The sequence below is a fragment of the Haemaphysalis longicornis genome, unplaced genomic scaffold, assembly GCF_048455015.1.
Source record: "Haemaphysalis longicornis isolate Haplotype H1 unplaced genomic scaffold, Haemaphysalis longicornis Haplotype H1 scaffold_1, whole genome shotgun sequence".
NCBI classification, from domain to species: Eukaryota; Metazoa; Arthropoda; class Arachnida; order Ixodida; family Ixodidae; genus Haemaphysalis; species Haemaphysalis longicornis.
Window position 1 is genome coordinate 325,454,107 of NW_027526203.1, and position 18,657 is coordinate 325,472,763.

General features: G+C 48.4%; 1 protein-coding gene across 1 annotated transcript in view; it reads right to left on the minus strand.

Moving 5' to 3' along the window:
* LOC144151773 (protein qui-1) overlaps positions 1 to 18,657 on the minus strand; it is a 733,079-nt gene that overhangs the window by 444,991 nt on the left and 269,431 nt on the right.

Here is an 18,657-nt window from a genome sequence, read left to right on the forward strand (position 1 = left end):
CCATCGTGGGCAAGCGGCGTCGGACCACCTCCTGGATATCGCCCGGCGAGCTGCTTCACTTTCACTGGAGAGGGTACGGAGTCTCAAGCGCGCGAAGCTAGCGTCGGAGATTGAGGAAGAGTGAGCCGGTCAGCTCGCAAAACGCAGGAAGCGGGACCACAGCAAAAAGCGCAGCTGTCATACCTGGCTTAACGATAAGTATATACCTAAGTATAATAATTACAGCTAAATCAAAGGTTAACCACGCGTAACCTGAACTTAACCAGGCTAAACCAAGCATTCGCATTGCATATCCAGGGTTAGCTGAGATAGGCCACAGCCACTTTTTGTTTTATCATAAGGCCATTCATAAAGGCTGCACCAAGCCTTTCATTCGGGTACAGGACTTGGCACAGCCTTGTATCACGACGTTATATGGAAGCTGCGTGTAGCGACTAGTCCAACGTGTTAAAACGCTTGGCCATGACAACCACATACAGTCTAGTCCGCTTACAACAATATCCAAGTGCCAAGGAAATCCCATCGTTATAACCGATGATTGTTACATGCGGGTTGCTAAATAAACAGACAGAGAAGAGCTCAAAACATTTTATTTGCAGGCAATCAAGGTTGTACTGCTATCTATTTGTGGAAAAGAAGCCATACTCGGTCAGCTTTGTTTGCTGCACACGAAGCTGGCAAACATCTTTTTCAAGAGCATCTGTAGGTGCTTCACCTAGCTGAGCGAAGGGTCCTTGGTGGAAGCGAAGTCCCTGAGAGACTATTATGCGTTGGACCTCCTGCGAAGGTGTTACCCGAGTAGGCTGTGCAACCACGTCGTCAGAGTCGTCCCTGCCACCGCTGCCCGCAGCACGTATCCGCGCAACGGTCGCCTTTTCAGTGAGACACACATTTCCAAAACATCGGCCATGACGTCTGACCCGCGGAAAAACGGAGGTAGTTGAAGAGGCACCCAGTCAAATTCCAAGCAGCAGGCACGGGAACGGGGCCAAAGTCGGGAGGGGTGTTTGGAAGGAGAACTGTTCCTCTCCTCTTCTCGCTTCCTCGTAAGCGGCGCAGGTGACTCGTTTTCTGAGGGGTGGACGAGATGCGAGGTGCATCGCGGCGCATGGCGTCGGCTTGGTTGGCGTGGAGAGCCGGCGGCAGCTCGCATTTTCGGTGCTTGCTGTAACCTGATTCAATCGTTATATCCGATATCGCGCACTGGAGCATTGTAATAAGCGGTTTATTTTCCCATGGAAAGCATACAAAAGCGGATGGTGCCATAGCGCTTCATCGTTATATCCGATATATTGTTATAAACGGTATCGTTATAGGTGGACTCGACTGTATAGTCTAGCTTGCGCTCGTTCAGGCTAAGCACCTCCGTTCAACACCGTCTGGAAATAGAAAATTTCTGGGTGCTGCCTTCTGTTCAAAGATGAACGTCACGTTTTTAGGCAGCTCCAGCGCCTCCGGTTGCTCGCTGTCCCTGGTTGTTGCTGCTATCTTATAGGGAAACCAACGGAAATGCGCAATCCGACTACGAGTGCGGCGTTTTACCCTGTGTGCGGGTCATTCGATTGCGGTGGTGTTGTCCTGTGTCCAGCAATGCGCTCGCTATCGCTCGCGCATAATTACATTGTTTTCGTCATAAGCTTCTGACAGCAGGGAAGCATGCAAAGTGGTTAGAGGAGACCAAGCAAAGGGACCTCATATTTTCTCTCAGAATGTACTACATTTGTTCGCCTATTCACCCTTTAGATTTCTCCCCTTGTTCGCAACGTGGATAAATGAAGAAACGCTTATTTACGCTGTACCCACTCGAGTCTAAATTGTTAGAAATCGTTCCAACAAATCTGATTGATGAACAGTGCTTCTGTTGTAAAGTTCAGTATGTGCATATTGCACTTGTGTGATGTGACACAGTGCGCTCGCTGTGCCCAATACTGCGATGTACGCCCAATGCTTCCATTCAAATCTAATGAAGGCACAGTTCGCCGTCATTGTAGTCAGATGTGGGCAGTACAGGCAAGTTTGAAACTTTGTGTAAGACATAGGTCCCTCAGAAATGCTTCTAAAGATTACTGTCCCGTCAAGAGGCCCTGAATGCGTTCTCGTTTATCTGAATAATAAGAAGGGGAAAGAACTGACAGACAGCATGAGGAATATTTCTGTTTTATTTGTACACGACTAATGCTTCAATAGGGGTTAACATCGCATATTGGGCCGACTTAGGCCCCATTTTGGAGAGTCTTGAAGCGCGTCACGACGGATAAACGGGTGGGTGCATAAAAGCAGGGAAGGCGCGCTAGACGAAACAGCGTTGCTAAAGGAGCAAAAAGAAGGCTCAGGTTTAGCACTTGTAGACTAATGTATCCCAAGAGAAAGGTCTAGTTGGCATGGTTTTGCAAATAATATGCACGCAGTGTTTCGTGAAAGTTTGCATTTGCTGGGAATTTCGTGGCCTGGCGTGTAGCTTATCTACTGAATGATTGGATTCAGCCTGTCGCTTGCGCTGAAACGAACGCACAGACGGCACAGCCGGCACGCCATCCTAGGCGAGGCTCAATGACCGAGTGCCGGCGACGCAGCGGTGAAAACTCTCGCCTAGTCACGTAGTGACACAGCGGCGAGTCTGCGGGCGAGCGCAGCTGCGATGCCTCTCCGCAGTGAATCACGTGGTGAGACGTCAAACCTTCCACTCTTGGGCTCCGGCAGCTCAAGGTCATTGCGACACGATAAACAACCTTGTGAGGCATGGAATATTAGAACTTTCGCACTAAAGATATGTCGTAGTTCTGAGCGAAGCACAACTTTCAGCCAGCGCAGCATAAACTGATTTGAAATACCAGAGAGAAAGGGAAAGCATTGTAGACAAAAGAGTAGACCAATAGTTTTAAAACTGTATTTGTCCAAATGGCTTCAAAATAATCTTGCTGCAGGACGTTCCATTGGCGTATTGATAATTGATGCTGATGGAAGATAGAACCTGCGGCACATAGAATGGCGCCACCTCACATGGCGCGACTAGACATTCTGAAGGAAAATTGCGTTCGCTTCCTTATGTTATTTAATTTCAAAGGCATGCGAAGTAAGGTAATCATGCTGTGCTTACACTTTAGAGTTGAACTTCGGCAAAGCTGCGATACGAAGTAAACAAAAGAAGAAAGAAAGATGAACAAAAGAATGCAAGCAACAAAGGACGGAAGCAAGGGCACGCCTACATGAGCTGTGCAAGACACGCCACCCTGAGTTTCGCTACAAAATCTGGCGCCACTGCTGGGAGCATAGCCTTAAAGAGGCGCATGTTCCACGTCAGGAATTGGTGCATACGGCCGATTCGCTGTGAACATTACACAGATCATGCAACCCCAATCATCTCAGTACGAATGTTTTCCCGCTATTTTGCCGCCACTGTCTCCTGTCTTGGCTGTATGCTGACAGCATAAATAAATAAATAACTAAATAAATAAACGAATAAATAAAAAAATAATGGAGAAGTTTGAGCGCAGGACATTTCCTGTACAGAATCAACAGTTATTGCCAAATTTAGAAAAACAGTTCGATCCCCCGTTCTGCAATTAAAAAAAAAAAAAGAGGACGCAGATGAAAAATGCGCCCATGCACTGCGTATAAATGGTTAACCAGCGAAACTGCAACGTACGGGCGTACGGCCGGTGTTTTAGGTATGACGCGTGGCCTGCCCATATCGAAGTGACGGGCGGCCGGCGCTTGCCATCGCCGCGCTGCGGCTGCTCCATCCGCACCGCCACAGCAGCCCCTGCGCGCCGGTGTCGCTTGAGTGGTGCTTCCCACAGTAGCTCGCTACGAGCGCGAACTGATGCGAGAGAGACCGTATGTAAAGCTCAAACAATCCTTCTACCCTATACACTTCTAACTCCTCTCCAACCTGGTTTTCTCGCGCATGCGCATGAGGTTGGGCCGGAGGAGTTTTCTGCGTACACGGGGCCACCGGATTTCTCTTCCGCCTGGCCATGTGAAACTTCGCTTTAAAAAGATTGTTTTTTTGTGGCGCGGGCACATTTCGCGCGAGATGATGTCCCGAGCCCAGCCACGACGCAAGACCGTAAAACGAAACAAAATTTATGCGAGTGAACTTGTGCGCCAGTGCAAAGTACGTACTTGCGCTGGCGCACAAATGGCGCCAGTGCCGAAGTTTTTGTTGGCGCAGGAGCATCACTCAGTTTTCTTCGTCCTGATGTGTAGCCCCTGGCTGGAGTCCTCCGCAGGAGGCGGACTGCCAGACCAGAACGCAGATCACATTTTTAAGCCCGATGCTATGTACTGTACTGTCAATCGCGAAATTTCGCATCGTTGGTGGCCCGGATAAGTCACGCAAGTACATTGGACGATGTTTTTATACTGCGGCAGGCGTTTTATGGAATTGCGACGAGGCATCAAGCGCTGATGCTGGAACACGGGACCCTATATTTGTCGGAAAAGATTGTACACATAGATTTTAAATAGAAATGGGGCTGTTCTTAATGAGTGGTATACGGTGACACTTTCTATACTAGGAGTCCAAAGTCGAACTTCTATTACTTATGTAAGGAATTCAGAGGGACCCCGAGGAAGCAACTTAGCATGAAAAGGGCAATGTTAGCACTGCAGCGGGAAATCCAGAATTGCCCAATTTTCTCTATTTTAACCACACTCCTTTTCCCCGAATTCGGGACGAATAAATAGGGTAGGGTGCTTAGATTATAGGCCAACTTTAGAGGCCAACTTTAGAGGTCAACTTTAACTGTTCACCCGTGGCAAAAAAAGAAAAAAAGACGTTACAGCACACTACGGTGCGACAGCATGGCAACTCAAACGATCAGAGCAACAGCCCTGAGCTCTCCCAAATTCACTGTTCCCGCTCGCCGAGATACGACCGATTTATATTATTCACTCCAACGGTCAAGTTTGCTTCAACCCGACGAGTTTCAGAGCAGAATCAAGCACGCATCAGCAAAGCAACTCCCACTGAGCCAGGCGACAAATGGAGGAAAGAAAGCTTAGGAGAGTGGCCAACGGCGCAGTGGGAGAAGTGTGGAGGAATTCACGTGGTTTTTTCTCGCTCATAGGAGGTCACTGCCAACCACGTCTTAGCAATGGCAGATAAGACCCGCCCACCGAGGCCCTACGTCAGTGTGTGTGGCCCAGCCGATAGCCAATGGTCAGTAGGCGGAGAGGAAGCAGAGGGCAGTGTAGCGCGCAAAGCTGGAGGAGTTGCCGCGCACGAGCAAAATACAAAAAAGGGCGACCTCCGAAAATTGCACAGCAGCTTCACGAAACGTGACGTCAGGGTGTAGTGTACTATAGCAGTGGGGTCGGGGCCTCTCCTAAGCTTTTCTTTCCTCCGTGGGCACAACAGTTCTTTTTCAAGCGAAGCTTGTATTGACTAACTTGTGCCGTGGAAGCTCGTGGTGGTGTTCCAAAAGGAACGAAGCGCCTCAAAAAAACAACAACAACAAAAAAAAAACGCTTCCCGTTGTCAAACTCGAACCTGGCTCCTTCGCGTTATGAAGCCGACGTCCATCCGATCGCGTCATTCGTACACGGTGTTCATATGCGAAGCTTTGGAGGTGATCATTGCGCTGCGTCGTTGCCGCGGACGCCGCCATTTGTAGCCCGCGCTGCACGCCGGGAGATGGGCGGCTGATTTTAGATGGGCTGCGCCGAAGTCTTACGCCCCTGTTTATCGCAGCGTCTTTGGCACGGACGCTGCCGTTGATATGCCGTACTGCATGCCGGTAGATGAGTGGCTGATTTGAAAGTTGCCAAGAACTATAGCATGACCGCCGACACGCCAGCGAAGTTGAATCTGTCTGTGATGAGGTGAGGACGTGATTCTGTATGTGATGAGGGGTGACTCTATCTGGTGTGTGTGTGTGGGGGGGGGGGGGTGTCTGTGGTTTTCTTTTAGGATTGGCTCAAGCTACGCCAGTGGATTGGGTGGGTTTGGTTAGGGTTGGGTCAGTTGTTGGGCTGGGGTTGATTGGGTATGGTTTTGGATGGGTTGGGCTTGAGTTTTGTTAAGGGTTGGTTTGGGGTTTTGAGTTTTAGTTTGGTTTATAATGACTAGTGACAATCTCCACGCGGGTTCCGGTTGTCTTTAGTGGAGGGGTTAGTTAGTTTTGTTTGCCCGAGGCGCGTAGGTTGCGCATGCGCAGAAGCTATTAGGCCACGCCTCTGTCGCGTAGGTGACAGGCGTGTTTGAACTTAAGTTTACCACCACTGGCGAAGCTCTGAGAAGTGGCGGCGACTTACCAGCCACGCACAGTCACGCTGGGCTGGTGCACCTGCTTCTTCTCCGCAAGGCTCGGAAGTTCCAGTAGCCGTCGTACCCTGAGCCCACTAGGGAATGGCGAAGCACTTCGAGCTGATTTTTAGCAGGGGCTAACAGTCGATAAAATACGGAAGTATGTCCTAAATATCCAATGAGGCTCTCCATAGAAGCTGTGGGTGCTGCCTATTTCCTCCTGAGAAAACAATTTAGAAACAAGCCATAACTGACCGCCCAGGCGGAAATATAATATCGAACGGTTTAAAAGCGACAAAATCAAGGAACAGTTATGTCCAAATACATTCCAACATTTGGGCTCATCTACAAAAAATAAAGCAAATGCAACTACACAGAACAAACAAAACCGTAAGACGGACTAAGTCGAAGAAATAGGGAGTCTTGCAAGATCAACGTGCACTTACTATAAATTATAGAGCGCATTCATTTATTGCATTTCCATTTTGGTGAGCCGGCAAGTTATAAGCAACCCCGCATACAGGCGCGCGTCTTTTTTGTAAAGAAATCGGGCAGCTTCCGACTTGAAAGCAGGTCGCGGGCTTCGGTTAGTGGAAGCCTCTCGAAAGCGCTCGGCGATAAGCCGCGACGCAATCTGAGGCGCCCTCTCATCTCTTCAAGATGCCCGGGTCCACGCACGGGAGCCCGCGCGCGCATTCCCTCGAATGCGCCCGCCTCGCGGGCGTTTCGCGAGAGTCAGCAACGTGCAATAAATGCGGATACTGTCTCCCCTGTTCAAGTGCTCGGAGCAGTGGGTGTGCTGATGGTCTTTAGTCTAAGGCCAGATACTGCTAGGCGATCCTTGTGTTCGACGGCGGCCTGTCATACACATAGAATTTGGAGTCGTAGCAAATCTGCTACAGCGTGCGAGAACACGCCCGGCATATCCGATAGCATCATTGCATTGCGTTGCATGGTACCTCAGGCGTGAAGGGTCTGTAGACGCGCACGGGCAAATCCGTCGATTAATGAACCAATGAACCAGTAATCAGTTTATTGATCCTTAGATCAAAGAGGTAAAACAGGCCTATGACCACACCCAACATAAGACTTGACTCGAAAAATGTGGTCTGCGCTTTGCATTGCGCTTTGCATTGCGCAGTGCAAGCATGACGATTTGTCTTGCGCGGCATCATAGTGCAGATAACAATATCGAGTGAAATCTCAATTCGTTATTTGCAAAATTGGTTCCCGCGGACGCCGCGATTGATCATTCAGGTGCATTGCAGCAAAGCAGATAAAATGACACTTTTTAGAGGGCAGCCAGCAAATACACATACACTGGTACGTCATCAAGCACCAGACTCGGCAAGCAGTTCACTGCGAGAACGTACGATTAATCAATCAACCGAACAACTGCAGGAATGATCGACTATTGACCAAATAATCAATTAATTTATCGCTCAATGGGGCCATCGAGGTCTCAGTCAAAATACATCGATAAATAACGATGCAGTGGTAGGTTAAGCAAGCTCAATGCGGCGTCAAGGCCAAAATTACGGCCTCAGGGACGTCGGAAAACGCACTCTGCATGGCTCATGTTCTAACTTTCCGTGTCTGTGCGTCGCGGCTGTTGTGCAAGGTGAGGGCTTCGATAATTTTCTCTTATTGTACGCTCATTCTAAATACTGGCAATAAAAGGACGGAAGCAGGGGGGGGGAGGCCGACGAGGGAGGAGCATGCTTAATCGCTCATGTTTCGACATGACCACCGTACAGCAGCCCAATCGTCAGTCATTCTATAGTTCATGGTGTTTATTCAGCCGAGCCTAAAGAAAGGACGTGGCCCTGAACACAGCAGCGACACAGTCGTCTAGGCAAGTTTTCTGTTACGAAAATTGAAGATCACCCACGTTTCTTTTTCTTTGCCTCAGAGCCGGCTCGAAGAGCCAGGGCGGTCTGATTTCGGTGCCCGGCCTAATCTACTCTTACCACACAGGCAATCTTTCGTAATGCCCACCATCTTCCTTTATATCGTCGGGGAACTAGCCGTAAAACAGTCGGAAAACGCTGCAATAAAGAAAATAGCTTTACCAAGGAAGAAAAAGCGACGAAACCCTATCAGCACGAGATAAGTTGCATCCAGGGATAAGCCAGAAAGATGATAGGAATAATGGAGTACAGCGCAGCAAAACGAAACCAAGCGAAGGGGTTTCCGGCGCAGTATTAACGGAGCAATTTATGCGAGTGCAGCAGAATTCACTCGAGGCTGCTGACCCGTAGCATTTCGCCACCAAGTTCGAGTCTTTCGGTCATCGATTACTACAGACGTAATAAATTCGGCCGATATATGTGCGAACTCCAGGGATGTCAGAAAATGTACTGGAATTCCTAGAATTGCTCATACCTAAGCGTTCCTAGCACGCTTCGTTCCATGCTAAGCCTTTCTTTTTCGAAACACTGTACATTTACGCTATTATAACGAATAAATGTGTTAATTGCGTTAGTTTTGCATTTTTGTGCAGCTACTGCACGTTGCATGGGTGGTGAACGATTAAATGTGTTAACTGCGCCAATTGTGCATTTTTGAGCGGATGCAGGGCGTTGCTCAGTTTGAGCTTTTTCATGTTTTTTTTTTTTTCGTGTTTCAGATTCTTTCTTCGGGGGCTTTTTATTGCCTTCTTCGTGTGAGGCCGCAGTATAACAGAAATTTTTGATTTCACTAGTTCAGTCCTAACATTTTAGTTTTTTATTTTCTAAATAATTTGTTTACAATTTCTTTTGACAATTAATCTCCATTTTCACCATTATCTCGACAAAATGTGTTACGCCAATTATGCATTTTGTGCGCACGCAGGCCATTACAAGTCTGGTGCTGTGGGGTACTCTGCAAGGAATTCCTACGCATTCAAATTCCTCTGCATACATCCGGTGGATCAGCTTGAGCTGAACTCCCGGGCGCAGCTGTTCGTACGCGTTCAGGAAATCCTGGATTGAGGACGTCTTCCACACGCGCAAACGGCTCAATCATCTCGCGTTTTGCTCTTTGAGTAAACGCTCGTTCCTTCTCCTCCCACGGAACCATAGGCACGAAATAAAGCCTTTGAGTAAATGTACGAAGGCTCAAAGTCTTGAGGTCGAGATGTTTTACATAATAAAATTCAGAAGAGATTCTTCTCAGATTGTTCGAGAGTGGAAAGCACATTGTGACTCAACCACGTAAGGAGTGCTCCACCTGAGTGATTGTTAGCATGCCTGGTTTCAAACATAGTGAAACCGTATGGAATGGTTGGCGGTAGTTCACATAAGCGAGGCCCTCGAGACCCACTTCTTGGTATGAGTTTTCCGTACAGTGACTACGTTCACTACGAGAAATACACCGTTTTAAAACTTTGGCAAAACGCATTTCTCACATAGTCAGCTCCGTAAAATTTGGCGAGCTTACGGAAGCCGCAGTGCAGTATATTTCAGAGCAGCCGTTTTAGGATGAGAATAACAAGTAACGTGCCCAACCCTAAGCCCAATTTGGGTGTTGCTGGCCGAGGGAGTGCCGGCGATCGCCGTTTCATTCCTGGTGTTGCGACCGGGTGGGGGCACCCGATCCGTTCTCCGTGGCCTCCAACATACGATGGGTAGCGTGTATGATGCGAGCGGCCAGCCGCTGTTGCAGCCGTGAAGAAGTCCAGAGCAGTAGGATAACGTAACTGTTTACTTCATAGCGAGAGGTGAGCCGAAGCCAAAAAAAAAACATACAATGCCCCGACGGGCGAGGTTACAATACAGGCCTCGAGCAGAGCGACCGCATGGATTCGCTGCTCAGACAGGAATTAATTTCAGCGTTTGTGCTGCTTCTATTTATACCCAAAAAACGTCCCCAAGAGTAACACGCCACGAACATCACAGACACACACACGCTCTTTCCATAGTTCGTGAGACATTCATGGCTTCGCCCCACGTGGCGTCCGAGAGAGGGGAGAGAGTGTCCTTGAAAGGTGCCGGGGTCGCGCTATCGAATGTTGATCGCGCCGATAGCGAAACGTCTGAGCCGGGTATGTCCAGGCGTGACTCACCGACGCGCAGGTGCCTGAAGGGTGTGGCGAACGTCGGGGCTTCGCACGTGGAAGCTGATGCCGGAAAACACGTGGCGGCTGATGCGGGAAAACACGTGGCGTTGGCCGATTCGTAACAGCTAAACACGTGGCGTTGGCCGATTCGTAACACTGGGCACCACTCGAGGATACCTTCTATCTGAAACGAAAATAATTTAGGATTGTTCAAACTTCTGAGTAGACAGCTATGTTTGTGTCCCTTTCAGCGCCTTGCTTTCAGGAGTTTGCTCAACTGGTATATGGTGGTTGAAGTGTCGAACGTGACGCCAATGGGCTGTCTACATTAGCGCGTGATCAGTGCCCGCCCAGATTGACTGGCATCTTACACGGTGCAGTTAATTTGCAGCACTGAGCTGGACAAAAAGTGACTTGAATGACATAAACGGGATATTTGGTTGAACCGTGGGAACGTGTAACTGTAATTAAAAGGTCTCTGCTGACGTCTGTCGTGAGGAAATAATTTTCCTGAAATGCGGTGCGAGTTTCCTTTGAGTGACATATATAGCAGTTTACGAACTTGCTAACATATTTGCCCTTGTAAACTTATTAATATGCAATGATATTGTTGAGGTAGTCTTGTAACTATACGGTCCTCAGGCGTCAAAAAAAAAAAAAAACCAACGTCGTGAATAAATAGACGACGAGCACGGTCGCCGAAAGAGTGGTGCATGATAGAGTGTTTTAGCATTCCGTCTGTTCCATCCGTTTCGTTCGTACCGCGTTTAACGGGACCCGACTGTGCACTTGCGAAATTTTTTTCCTGTAGGGTGAAGTAGTACCGCGGGCCGGCCCTCGCCATGTCCGCGCATTCGTTACAGTGGTGTTTTCCTACCCGTGGCCGTGCGCGCAGGCGCCCTCAGGTCCTGGTACTCACTGTGAGAACGGAACAGGCGGAACCCATGGTGGTTCACCCCGATATGCTTAGCATGACAATAAACTACCGGGTCGTTTACAACAAGCATCGCCGAATAGGCAATGGCGTTGGCCCAACCGCATCCTTGCTCGCAAAAAAAAAAAAAAATCCCTCTTCGATAGCCTCCATAACTTAATTCCCGGCACAACATAAACAGAACGCGGTCCGCGGAACGGCAAGACGTTACGGAAAGCGGGGTGACAGTTTTGCAATCCTAATGGCGGTCGCACCTCCGCGTTCGCACAGAGGCACTAAATAACGAACAGCTGCAGCGTTGCGTTGCGTACACGTCTAGGAGTGTGGAAACATTAGGAAAAAGATATTGGCGTGCTTTCCAGTTCGTTTCAAGCAGTGTTAGCAGTAACGCAGTAATCTTTCAGCAATTTAGTATAGTATTTGGTACTGCTGCAACACCGTAACGGGTAACATACGCTAATAGAGAGTATTAGCACTCCGTATGCTCCGTCTGTTCTGTTCGTACCGTGTTGACCGGGAACCGACTGCGCCTGCGTGCGTGGGCACGGCGAAGAGGAAACCCCCCACCGTAACGCATGCGCGGGCATAACGAGGGCTAGCCCGCGGAATCCACACTACCGGAATGAATTCGAAAGTGCAGAGTCGGGTGCCGGTCAGCACGGTACGAACGGAACAGACGGATCATATGGAGTGCCAAAACTCTCTAATATTTTAGAGTAACGTGTAGGGTTATGTTACTCGTTACATTTGATTCCAAATTCCCTCCTCCCTTTAAAAACGCACGAAGCAACTAAAGGCGGGAGGGCTCCAAACGTTACAGATACTAATTTTATTCATTGGAAAGCATGGAATATCCCATTCAGCGAAAAAGCCGACGTATTCAGCGTCTGTAGCGGTGAAATGGCTCCTAAACCCACGTGACTGCGCCTCCTTCCCGTGGATTTCGCTGCTGGGCAACGCATGGGAGCGCGCAGAGCCACGTGGTAAAGACAGATTAAGATAATGGCTGCGGCCACCTTTCAACATCAGGTGGCAGCGGCATGTCATCAAGCATTCACCATGCCGGCCTTCCTCAGCGAGTAAAAACTTTCCAAACTGGTAAACCAAATAGCATACTTTATGCTTGGAAATATTGTTCAGAAAAAAAAAAAAAAGCATTTGGCAATCTGAGACAAAACTTGAGTACATAACTGATACTGGCAGTACTCTTTTAATGAAAAATATTTGTAAGCTTGATTTTTCGATAGTAAATAACAAGCGCGTTAAAAACACTTTTTCAGCCACAACACAGAAAAAGAGCTTGCGCCCGAGCTCCAGGCGGAACTCCAAGCCCGACAGTAACAAAAGGTCCCAACAGATGCTGCGGCAGCAGTGCGAACGCGGGGTAATTGAATTGGATTGAGGAATTCGACTGAATTGTCGCTGAGAAATGTGGGCGGCAAGAAATCCTTGCGGCAAAGCCAGCTTTATCGACAGGGGTCGGCAGAAAACCTCTGTAAGTCTCGTTCTTTCAACACTTTCCCAAAAACAATGATGTGGCAATCGGCCGCTAAGACGTCTGTATCACTACTCTTGGTTTTGTTCACTTGTCATAATTAGTGCACATGTTATAGGATTCCCGTCTGCTGTCAATACAGGGGCTATTAGGGGAGGGGTATGCTTACAGAAAACGGCGGCAATTCTTGTTTTATCAACAGTTTTCAAACAACCCTGTAGGAAAATTGGCCGCTAAGACGACCCTATCATTAAGCCGTTTTATTTAAGCCTTGGAACAGCGCTAACAAGACGGTTGGAGTTTATTTATTTGTCATGATGAAAAACCTCACAGTTAAGTAACAAACATTGTCAAATTCCTGTGTGCTGTCAATAGATGGGCTTCTAGACAGATAAACGGGCAGTCACACGCTTGTCTGCTAGTATAAAAATACAGACCTTCCAGGTATCACTGTGCAATCCTAAATCCACAGTCTCTAGCATCTCTAAATGGTGAAACAAAAAGAAAAAAACTATGTGCGTTATGTGTGTTTCTTGTGTATTTTATACAACTTCGCTGATAATCTGCTTTTACAGAGTAGGATGCCTCCTTTTTTTATCACAGGATGTGGTTTAAGCCTGCCCCTAAAGAAATAATTATTCAGACTTCCGTCAAAAAATCCCTGCACCTCATCTTTCCTCCGGTCGATATGTGGCGGCGTAGCGGCTCATGTCAGGAAGTGTACGCTATTGACGGCTTATGCTGCCGCAAAGGCTTCCCTCGGTGTCCGCTGAAAGCACTAGTATACCGGTATATATGTTCCTAAGGAGGGGAATCTATCACGGTCGTCGCATTCTGTGTTCTGACCATTGGTTTTCGAACAGGTTTTAGCCCTAATTTCTTTTCATGTATCTTCACCATTGACATCGTTGATGAATTTGGCGAGACGACGTTACGCCCGGATGATTTACGCCCAGAAGTATTCGATGGAGATGCAATATTTTAAGTGAAATCGTATGCCACCCCCTCCCCCCCCTCAACACACACACGCGATCATATCGCTGCCTCGATCCACTAATGAACTGACGCTTCTGGATATAGCAGGGAAAGTCTTACTGAAACGCAATATTCAGCTATTGGGATTGACTATTGGCATATTCGAAACAACCACTGAGAAAGACATCGCCGAGTTTTCGGAAGGCTCAAATCCCTCAGCGAGGCTCTAATCGTTCGCCCTTACGCCCCCTTAAATAAGAGAGCTTATTAAGAATTCCCCACCCTGCATTTTAGTTGCCATTATTCAGGCATGAAGGGTCTTTATTATACTCTTGAAACAAGCTCAAAAGTGATTTTGGGGCCTCAAGCCTCGATGCAGCAATCTTTCTCAGAGGCACTCAGCCCGCACTTCATAGAATTCGATGTCCAGCCAATCTCATCCGAACCTAAGCTCCGACGGGCAGTCGGAATCAGCGAACCTGCTTTTACAGGCGACATTTATTCCTGTAAAGAGCTCTCAGAAATGCGTCGGGTCTCCAGGGGATATCCAGGGGCACCACCTGCTTGGACAAAATATTAAATTCTGATTTCTACTCCTTATTTTGTTTGCGGCTACTTTAAGCGTATTAGATGCTTCTTAATCTCCGAGAACAAGCGTTACATAAAGTCGCAATCGCTGCATTTTCACTCTCCATTCTGCACCTCAAAGAAAATAACACGCCGAAGTGAGAACAACCACTATCCGTGAAATTCTCGCTTCTCTCATCGTTTAAGACTTTTTCATTGAACTTTCAATGGGCACGCCCTCCGGTCGGCGTAATAAATCAGCTGAACAAGAAGTGACCATAACGAAAGCCGGACCGTTGCCGCATTTAAATTCATTACGGAGTATCCCGGATCGCCCGCATTTTCCTCCGCGCATCTCCCTTCTTTTATCCAGCTGGTGTCGCAACTTGTTCTCCAGCGAACTTTGTGGTGCGCAGCCGCCTGGTACTTCTTCTTTTGCTCTTTCTTCTCTATACTCGCATCATGTTCTCGGGGAACCTCGGCTTAGGCAGCGTACAGTGGCTCGCGTCGTGTCGAGAGCTTTTCGGGGCCACTTGGCCGGCACAATGCGCTCTCGGGCCGGCCTCGAACGCCGGCGCGACGGGAGAATTATGCGCCCCGAGGCTAGCGTCCCGCTGCTAGCCGCATGCGCCGCTGCTTGAGCCGCGCGATGCTTCTGCGTTCAATGGCGGGACAGTTTGCAGCCAGAAAAGGCGACCCAGCCAGCCTTAGCGGGCTCAACCAGCCGCGGCTCTCCGTTCCCCGCGCCGCTGTTCCGGCTTTTGTTTGGCGTGTCCGAGCACGCGCTTGTCCGGCGCTCCTCCTTTTGCCTCTCTTGGCGCGACACACTGACGGACGAGAGCGCAGCCAATGCCACGGCCACAACTGCCGCAGCAACGTTAGTGTTGCTGGCGGAAAACCCTGACCCAAGTCTTGCGGCCAAATCCAGCTATAAATCATACAGCTGAGCTTCTTTTCTCGGTCGACTATGCCGCCTAATCTTTCTTGCCTTTTACTTTCGCGCCCTCCTGCTGCTTATTCCGCATCTTCTTATGTCGCCTTTGAATGAAAGGAAATCGGGGATACTGAATTCCCCGCCTCCTTATTCTACCGCCCCCTTTTCTCTCGCCCTACCCACCCCCTTTTTTTAAGGTCCACAAGAGAAGTGCGCCTATATAGACTCTCTTCCGTCATGATTTACGAAACGGGCATGCCGACGTACCAACTACCACTTTGATGAAAATTGGTATTTGTGGAAATACGCCGACGAATAATGTTGAAAATGAATAGCTAAGGTATTTTTATAACAATGAGGCGAATACCTCTTTACACTCTTTTTAACAGCGAAGCTGCTTAGGAAATCGTAATTTTTCGTGTCCGCAGTTAAAAATACCAAGAAATTGCGGAACGCGCACACGTTAGCGCAGGCCTCGCGGCCCCCGCCCGGCTTCCCTCGGCGAACGCTTGTCAAGCCAAGGATACCCACTTAGGGAGATTGGCCAAGATTGGCCAAAAAACACTCCAGCGTTCTCAGCAATCGTGACAACACTTGCTCTGAACGAGGGAGACACGTCATACCCATGCGGCCCTTCAAGGGGGTGTCCAATGATTATCGCTTCCAAAAAAGTGGAGGGAGCTCACGCTTACGCTTATAGCAGCAATGATGGAGTAAAGGTCGTTGCGGCAGCGAAAGAGAAGCAAAACCGCAGTAATCGTGGACTTACACCGTCGTGATGGTCGTGAAGGTTGCGTACAGGTTCGCTACCTTCAAGTCTTACGCGCTAGTGTGAGCTTCCTTCATTTTTTTTTTATCAAACTACATGTATGACTGGCTCGATGGCCACAGTCAAGCTTTGATACAAACTATGTGCAGTTCTCTCCTAGTACGTCGTCGCAGGTATTGACACGCTCATTTCACAGCATTGAGTGTTCCTAAGACGGTTTAACCTTGTGTACGCTTGGTAGAAATCCTGCCTGGTGGAGAGGCCTCTTTGCCAAGACCTAGCGTGAGATGACAAAGTGCATCGACTCGAGCTGGGACTAAAGATACTAATTGGGCAACTATTGTTCCATCGTGTGATGAATGAGACCGTGGTTATAACACTTTAAACCTCTGTATATATTTCCCCCAGGCCTCTTTGAAGTGTAAACAGAAAGACACATTTGCTTTAGGTAGTTAGAATGGAATAAGGAGTAACCCAAGCGAAGCTCGAAACGGGAATCTGAAGAGGACCGTCTAATATGGCTTGGAAAGAACATATTGTGAGCGTGAAGTTAGCATACGAGAGGCTTAGCAACGTGAGCGGCCAATATCCCTTTTATGCTTCGTTGTCGTTACTACATTGTGCGCGTTCATCCTCCGCTCATTTCATCTTCCTTCTCTACGGGTGATCATCATCTGCGCTGCTGGAATGGTTGCTGTTCTTTTGGGGCCGTGCCCGGCGCTTGCAAATAAAGCGTACCTCAAGAGTTCTCGTCGACTGTCTCAATATGACCTATCTGATGGCACAGTTAGCTCAAATTCGTGATGGGCGTTTTAACGAAATTTTGAGGGCCGGAAAAAATACTGGTTCTTGTCATGTTTTTTGTTATATGAAAAAATTCAAAAAGACGATTCAGCACAGATCTATAAAAAAAGTCGACATATTCGTAAGGCGGAAGCCTAAAGGGCCCGTGCAGACAAAATACAAGTTTGCTTTATTAGAAAGATTTCGTGTTTTATAGTGCCCCAGCGCTTGTCCGGCAATAAACGATGCCATATTCACTGAAAAATTAATCAATTTAGGTTCGAATTGATTGAACAAGAGTAGGTGACCGGTAAAAAATTACTCCCACCTCCCCTTGCGGGAACCCCTGTGTAGATGCGATGCATAGGGGGTTCCGTTGTTGTTTCCGTTAGGGTGATTCTCCCATCGCGTGAAACGTGCCGTGAACCCCCTGCCGCGGCTATGACGCAACGTGGCGCGGCTATGACGCAACACAATCCAACACAATCCAACACAATCCACTTTAATCCAATCCAATCCAAGTCCAATCCAATCCAAGCCAAGCCAAGCCAGGCCAGGCCAAGCCAAGCCAAGCCAAGCCAAGCCAATCCAATACAATGCCCCTCGCGAGAGAGTGTTCCCTATCGGAGAGGAGAGGGGGTGAGCGGCAGAGAGCGCAGAGAGCGCGGCGAGGAGAATGGGGGAAGGGTGTGGACGGACAACGACAACGCCGTATGGAGGGACAAGGCAAGTGAATGAGATGCTGTCGCATCTAAAAGTGGCTCATGGGTACATTAACTGCTCCCGTAACTTCCGATTGAAGAACTCTTCTGGCGTCGCGCACGCCGGCGGCGTTTACGCGGATGTGTGCGTGTTGTGTACCTGTTTCCACTGAAAAAATAAACGCTCATTCATCGCGCATTCGGTAAATAACAACTATTTATATCTTACTAGGGGCTTTTTGACAGGTAAGCACTCTGGGACAAATAAACAGCACGCACACGCGCCTGTGAAAGTAGCCGGTGTATGGGAGACCAGGTTAGCCCTCGAACCGGAATTGGTGGGAGCAGATGACGTACCCGCGAGCCTTTGCGATTTTTACCCGTCACCTGTTCTGCCGCCTGACAGGTGAACGTGACGGCACCGAGAACACGACGTAGGAGTGAAGAAGCCTTCAATAATCGCTGGCCTTCGCCTTCAAATCACTTAAACTGAAGTGCGCGATGAATTTTTCCGTTTACACTGAAAAGAATATAATTGTTTCATGCTGCATCCCAAAATTCCAGGCAGAGCTTCCACTCGTAAAGTCTGCGCACGATTTCACACCAAATCATTGATTTCAGAAAGCGGTTCCCTCACTGCAGATTAATCGCCCTGCAACAAATTTCCCCGGAGAAGCTTCGTTTGTTTTTTGAAGGTTACCCTGGTTGAAAAAAAAAAAAAGGAAAAAGAATTTGTTTTTTCTTAATGCTTTGTTGTTTTTTTCAACCGCTCACATCTCGAGCTCCAATCATTGACATGGTATAGGACAATTTAGACATGAACTGTCAATGCGAAGTAAATTTTGTCTTTATAACTCGCTTTTTTTTTCGGTGTTACCTAGTGTAATCTGGTATGCGGAACATCAGTGCCCTCTCGCTTGAAATACATTGATGCCTGGCAAGATCGAATCAGAAAACAATTCCCGGGCCATCTCCACTAACGTGAAACCTGGGGAGGGGTGAAGCATGCAGTGTAGGAGTGTACTCTTGGTGCCTTGGCGTTTTTGCCAGCGGAGATGAAACTGTTGGGGTGTGGAGGTATACAGCTTTGCTGTAAAAGTCTGGTGTCTTTGAAGCACGAAGCGTTCTAGCGCGAGGCGTAAACAAGTGTCCCGATGTTTTTTTAGTACGCGTTACGAAGCGTTCTAGCGCGAGGCGTAAACGAGTG